The 7,435-nt window shown below is 39.3% G+C and overlaps 1 pseudogene; it reads left to right on the top strand.

Moving 5' to 3' along the window:
* Nucleotides 1–2,832: 2,832 nt before the first annotated feature.
* On the top strand, nucleotides 2,833–3,338 carry LOC108520702 (39S ribosomal protein L35, mitochondrial pseudogene; annotated as a pseudogene).
* The last annotated feature ends 4,097 nt before the right edge of the window (nucleotides 3,339–7,435 follow it).

The raw sequence follows: 7,435 nt of genomic DNA, 5'->3' as shown, positions 1-7,435 counted from the left end.
AAAAAACTAATAATTTGTAATATCTCATATAGTTCTGTATTCACAATTTTTCAATTTGTCTCCAAAATATCTTTTACAGCTTTATTTTCTTTCTGATTCAAGAACTACTCAGTGTTTACATAGTGAGTTTGGCTGTGTCACTGTAATTTCTCTACAATCTTTGTATATATAATAACTTTTTAAAAATGTATATCACCGCCAAAGAGAACTTTAAGTTATGTCACAAAAGTGTTACCATGATTGGCAGACCGGTATTTCTAGTTATATGCTGGATTGTTTTATATGTTCAAACAGGAACATTTTCTTCTAGGACAAAGCCTTAAGATTTTGAAACACTACTGTGTTAAAGCTGAACAACAGAAAAACACACCAAACCTGACACTGTTGTTTAAGAGCTATGAGAATTTTCTGTCTCCTCAAAAGAGAATGAGGCAGTGACGTTTGCTGTATTTTTTGTTTATTTTGCTTTTCTTTTCTCTCCCCTCGAGACATTTCGAATGGGGCTTTTAGTTGGCAAATATAAGACAATAGCTTTTTTAACTTTTTCTTCAATTTTGCTGGAAAATACACGGTCATATGGTAAGAACTTCTATGCAGTAAATGGAAAAATAGAGACAGAGAAAACAAGGAAGAAAGGGAGAGAGCGAAGGAAAGAAAGAGAAGGAAAGAAAGACAGTTGGGGGGGAGGGAGAGAAGGCAGGCAGGCAGGAAGGAAGGAAAGGAAAGAATGAAGGACAGGAGAAAAGAAAGAAGAAAAGAAGGAAGGAAAGAAAAGCAGATTAAATGGAGCTTTTGGTTAGGCAAATATAAGGCAAAGGCCTTTTTTATTTTTTATTTCATTTTAATACATATTTGTGTGGTACAGAATTCTTATACAGAGATGGAGTGTGTGCGGGAGGGAGAGAGAGAGAGAGGAGAGAGAGAAAGGGACTGTGTAGTGTGTCGGAGGTCCCCAAGACTCTCCCGCCCCGGGCTTGGTGATCCACTAGGAGTCTCAGGACTCAATAGTGTATGGTCACAGCTATGATTTATTGCAGTGAAAAGACACAAACCAAAAGCAGCAAAGGACAATGGTGCATGAGGCGATGCCCAGAAGAAACCAGGCCCAACCTTCCAAGCATCCCCTCCCACTTTAGTCACACGGATGTACTTGATTCCTTCCGCAACAAATTGAGAAAACACATGCCAACTGCTCTCAACTAGGGAGGCTCGTTAGAGATTCAGTGCCCAGGGTGTTTACTGGGGGCTGGTCATATAGGCACACTCTGCCCAGCACGTACCAAAATTCCAGCCTCCCAATAGGAAAGCAGGTGTGCAGCAAAAACCATATTGTTTGTACAAATGGTGTAAGAGCAGTGAGCCACTCTTCTCAGTTCTGGGAATGGTGGGAACCACCCTGAAATCCAAGTTCCCAGACATGAGCCAAGGGCCAACCTTACAAGCAGGGCTTTCTAAGGAGAGCAGTCTCAGGCCTGCCATGTTTGTTGTTTTTTTGTTTTTGAGATCGAGTTTTGCTCTTGTTGCCCAGGCTGGAGTGCAATGGCATGATCTTGGCTCATTGTAACCTCTGCTTCCGGGGTTTAAGCGATTCTCCTGCCTCAGCCTCCCGAGTAGCTGGGATTACAGGTGTCCACCACCACGCCTGGCTAATTTTTTGTATTTTTAGTAGAGACAGGGTTTCACAATGTTGTCCAGGCTGGTCTCGAACTCCTGACCTCAGGAGATCCACCCGCCTGGGCCTCTCAAAGTGCTGGGATTACAGGCATGAGCCATGGCACCCGGCCACCATGTTAACTCTTTTCTGTACAGATAAATGTGTCTATACATACATCCATGCATATACATACATACAAAAATACATAGACAGATACAGAGTAAAAACTTTTCTGCTCTTCTTATAGACCATCCACCCAATCCCACACTCATCCCCACAAGAAACCATTCTTATTGGTTCCTTGCTTATCTTTCCAGAGTTTCTTTAGGCATACTAGCAAGTAAAAACATATTCTTCTGGCCCTGCCTTTGTCGTACTTTGTTAGCATATACTCTCTTCCTCTCTCCTTTTTTTTTTTTTTTTTTTCTCATTTGCAGTTCCTTCTGTACCTTTATCTCAGGAGCAGCTGCATTTTTTTTTCTCATAGCTGGAAAACATCCCATTTTCTGGATGTTTCACAATTTACTTAACCATTTCTCTAACGGACATTTGGGTTGTTTCTGATCTTTGGTATGGCAAGCACTAGTGCAATAAATACCCTTGGGCCTCCGAAAGACCTTCTTCTGAAGAGTTAGCTGTGGCTCCAGTGAACTACCCCAGTCTGAGTGATGACGCAGAAGATCCTACATTATTGGTCTAGTCCCCATCTGTAAGTTAGCTCAAGAGGGATCACTGGATGGAGAGGATACAGTTCTTCTCTTTATCTTGTGAGAATTGGCCTCTCACTGGCTGGAGCACCTCATACTTTGTTTTCTAGGTCTCGTTGTATTTCTTCTTTCATTTTAGGTGGAAATGAGGAGGAGTGGGAACAGCCCTTGGTGGGTAGGTAAGGTTTAGTGTAGGGTTGCCAAATTTAGCAAATCGGGACATGCTTCTACTAAAAAATTGTTTTTTATCTGAAATTCAAATTTAATTGGGTGTTCTGTATTTTATCTGGCCACCTAGTTTAGTGCCATATTTTATTCTATTTTATTTACATATTTTAGAAACAGGGTNGGAGGTGGAGGTTGCAGTAAGCCGAGATTGTGCCATTGCACTCCAGCCTGGGGACAAGAGCGAGACTCCATCTCAAAGAAAAAAAAAAAGAGAGAAACTTGGCAACATAGCAGGATGGCAAGATGGCTGCCTCTGCTTTTGCTGGTGCAATGAGAGCAGCTTCAGGAATCTATGGCTCCTGAATATTTTTGCATCTCCAGCCCACCGAAACTGTGCCAGGAATGCCTCTCTCATTTCTGCATTGTCTACTGGACGTTTTAGTCATATTCAGACACCATTCATTTCCTCCACTCCCAGGCTTATCACATCTGTCAGAAACTTGACATGTGGGCATACTTCAGTGATCCCCAACAGAGTGGCCCCCTTGCTTCCAAGTGTCCTGAAGCTGCCAGTCAGAACTGTAATATACATCAGTACACAAAAAGACAAGAGAAAGACTGTGAAAACTGTCATCTATAGGTTTCTTCTACTTCATTCTGGCCTTTGGGTGAGGAGAAAAGCTGGTTATAAGAAAAAATTCTGGAAAAAGACACCTGCAAGAAAAAAGCGATTGAGGGAATTTGTGTTCTGCAATAAAACCCAGAGTAAACTCATAGAAAAAATGACAACGTCCTTCTGGAAGAGGTGAAACTGGAATGCTGAGGATCCTTATCAGAAATATCATTATGAAACAAACCTGAAAGTATAGATCAGAAGTTTCACTTGCTTCTCAGTTATTGAATATGTATCTTTGTGTACATGACATCTTTGCAAACATAGGTAAATATAAAACCTATGTAAACTGTACCAGTTACTATGTAAACATCCAACGCCAACATTAAACTTATAAAAGTTTTTAAACTAAAAAAAAAAAAAAAAAAAAAAAAACTTGGCATCATACATCTTCTCCCAAAGCTGGAAAAACACCTCTTTACTGATAGGAACTTAAATAAACCCCTTAAACAAGTTGCCCGAGTCCAGTTAATGCTGTGTTGCCAGCATGTGGAAGTACAAAGTCTCAGGTTTCTTTATGCAAGTTGCTTGGTTTGGATGAGCGTGTGAGTGAGAGGTAGGTATGAATCCCATTTCCTTACAGTTCATGCTAGTTTTTTCCACTCTGAGATGTTGTAAGTTAGGGTCTGCTTGATGCAAAGGAGGGAGGACTTTCATGACAAATATCGTGGTATTTGTATAACAAGTCTAAAAGTTTTAACCCCTTCAGTTAGATACAACCATGGACATTTTTCAAGTAATAATATTTTTATTAGAAATTTGCAGATACCTTGAGCCTGTTCTTTGTAATGACATGGAAAAAGAACACAGCCTACATATCCCTTTGTATATAGGATATTTTTAGCATTGTAAAGCACCGGTGTCATAATTAACCTTGTCTTTTGTTTCTTATTCCCCTTTTAAACTAAAGTATGAAGCACTTCACTGCTTAGTTCTTCTGTAAGTTTCATTTTACTATGAAATGAAAGTGTTCTGAAGATATCCTTGACAGGATAGCAAACGAATGTAACAAAAACCTTCCTTTGTGTTGAAGGCTGGTCCTAAGCACATACTAGATTTCACCAGATGAGTCCAAAAGGTCAGATGCCTTGAAAAAAGGCCCCGATGCAAATAATCGAGTAGTTGACCTGGTGAAAAAGAGGAAAGACTATTTATGCATGCATTTGTCTTTGAACGGTTCCGCCTGCTGTCTTGTAAACTCAGAAGCAGTTTTCCTGAGGTGGGTGTTACTGACAATCTAGCTCACCATCTGAGACCCATAAGTAGATTCGTGAGTGGTGAGGTATAGTGAAGACCTTCACTTGTTTGGGATTCAACGTACATGGCCAGCCAATGAAAATGTTAATTCACACCTGCATATGCCTTCATCTTGTTATGGAACTCGAGGCGCCATCATTCATAATGCTTAAAAATAAAACACCTGCAAGGCAGCTATTGTTAAAACCTAACTTGCCCACAAGAAAGCTGATGCTCAACGAAGTCAAATCTCTAGTAATAAAACTGTGTTACTATTCATATCTTGACTCTACTGCCCAAGTTCTTTCCGTAAGTCATCTAAACAGCCAGGACCTCAGCAATCTGACTAGATAAAAACAAAAAATTCTTCTTGAGTTTATGATCCTAAGGGTTTCTTTTTCATATTTAAAGCAGGTATTCCTATTAGATGCTGTCACATTTTGCTTATCTCTTGCTGTGTAACAAACCATCCCAAAACGTACCTGCTTAAAACAGCAACCATTTTATTTGTTCATGATTCTGTGGTTGACTGGGGCTCTGCTGGGCTGTTCTTTGGTTAGTTTCAGTTGGGGTCTCCTGTGAGGTTGCAATCAGATGGCTTTGTTCACATGTCTAGTTCCCCAGTGGGGAAGGTTGAGAGGGCATGATCTTTTCCTCTTTTCTTCCCCATGTGGCTAGCTTGGGTTTCTTTTCATGGTGGTTTGATCCTGAGAGTAAGCATTTCAAGAGAGACAAGCTCCAATGTGCCAGCACTTATCAAGTGTTTGCTTACATCATTCTTGCTAATGTCCTATTTATTGGCCGAGCCCGAACTTCATATGGAAGGATACTCCACAGGAGTGTGAATACCAGGAGTTATGGTTCATCGGGAACCACCAAAGTAACAATCCACCACTTGTAGTATATACAACAGAAATGTTAAAAATTTCATATTTAAGCCAAGATCTGTTGTTTCAGATTTTTTTGAAGAATATTGGATTTAAAATATATTACTTTAGAATACTATGCAGCCTCCAAAAGTCACATATTAGAATATTACATGACATGGAAAAAGGTACTATGCTAAGAGTAAACCAAAAAAAGTTTTGAAACAAGTATTTGTTTGTATGTATACTCCACTTTTAGCCATTGTTATTGCTGATTATTTTCATTACTTGTCTTTGCATTTATCAAAATTTTGTCAGTGCATATATACTATTTTTAATCAGTAATAAAGTATTTTTGCAATTGAAGAAAAAATCTAAAAATAATATTGCAATAATAGGTGATAGGTTAACGAAGTTTGAGTATGTTTATACAATATTATTTATATTGCTATATTGCTTTATAGATCCTGGAAAGTAAAATATTTGAAGTCAATAAAATAAAGTTCTTACAGAAATGCAAATAAAACAATACCCCAGTACTGTTAAATTATCAGATTGGAAAAAAGGAAAAAGATGATCAATTCACAGTGTTTGCCAGGATTTAGGGACTTTGGGTGAGAGTGTAAATGGATACAACCTTTCTAGCAAGCAATTGAAATAGATCAGGATTTTAAATGGGCATTACTTTGTAGGAATTCTTACTAAAGAGGAAAATGTTTTAAATTCTCCAAACTGTAGCTACTGACTTGTACGGATTTGTGGAATTAATGGTGGTGCTTTGTTCCTTTATATACTTTCCGCCATTCTTCATACCATCTACACATAGTTTCCCAAAGCTGATACACATAAATGTTGAGAGCAGGCGGCAGAACTTGAAAGCTTCATGGTCCATGACCTTACACTGGAGCTTCTCAATCTCGGCTGCACATTGGAATGGAATCATTACAAAGTTCCTGACTACTGTATTGACACCAAAGGTTCTGATTTAACTACTCTTGGGTGTTGCCTGAGTATTTGGAATTTTCAAGGATGCCCATGTGATTCCAATTGATAACCAACTTTGAGACCAACAGGCATAGTCCAAACTCTCTTGACTGAACTGACCTGAAATTCTGACTGGTTAACCTGCATTCTCCTTACCTTCTGTTGAAAAAAAAAAAGTTGGTCGATTTCTTATTAATGTCTCAAGCTGATGGGCTATCAGTGCCTATGTCTTATTGCTCTCAACAGTTGAGTTGTTTTCCTAGAGCCGGCTGTGTCTGTTTCTAAACTTTTTATTCTCTATTTGTTTTGTTTGTTTGTTTGAGACAAGGTCTCACTCTGTCACCCAGGCTGAAGTGCAGTGGTGTGATCATGGCTCACTGCAGCCTTGATCTTCCAGGCTCAAGCAATCCTCCAATCTCAGCCTCCCGAGGAGCTGGGACCACAGGCACGCACCACCATGCCCAGCTAATTTTTAAATTTTTTGTAGAGACAGGGTCTCGCCACGTTGCCTAGGCAGGTCTTGAACTCTTAGACTCAAGCGATCCTCCTGCCTCTGACTCCCAAAGTGCTGGAATTACAGGCGTGAGTCACTGCACTTGGCCCTAAAACATTACTTTTTAAAGGCAATTCTCATATTACTGAAATCATTGGAAATTGTTTAGATATTGGGTGTTTGTTGAATCCCTTATTACAAATGACTTAAGTACTTTCAATTTCAATGTTTTTTGATAATAACCGCATTTTTGCCAATGGAATATGAATAATATAGGAATATTACCTTATGCTTTGTGCTGCTAGAAGACCAGCATTGTCTTTGTCTTTCCATAAAACCAAAGCGTTAGTAACAACTGAAATATCCCAAGCAACCACAACAGTGCCCGGCAATTATAGTTGTTGGTTAAGTGAGTACAAATATCAGAAACTTTTGTTCTAGGTACATTCAAACCTTGAGGTAAGTCAGAAGCTTGTATTCTCTGCCAATGTCCACCAAGTTGGCATAACTTTTCAGCTGATTTACAAGATTTGCCATGAAATATAATTAAATTCGAGTATAACTTACCAGAACCAGAGCCATTTTTATCAGAGAAGAAAGTGATCTTTCCTTACGCAACAGACAGGGACCATTACATTAGCACCTAGCGTGGAC

The sequence above is a fragment of the Rhinopithecus bieti genome, unplaced genomic scaffold (assembly GCF_001698545.2).
Source record: "Rhinopithecus bieti isolate Rb0 unplaced genomic scaffold, ASM169854v2 scaffold_54558, whole genome shotgun sequence".
NCBI lineage: Eukaryota > Metazoa > Chordata > Mammalia > Primates > Cercopithecidae > Rhinopithecus > Rhinopithecus bieti.
The sequence above is the reverse complement of the archived record's forward strand: the minus strand, read 5'-3'. Positions and strand labels throughout refer to the sequence as shown.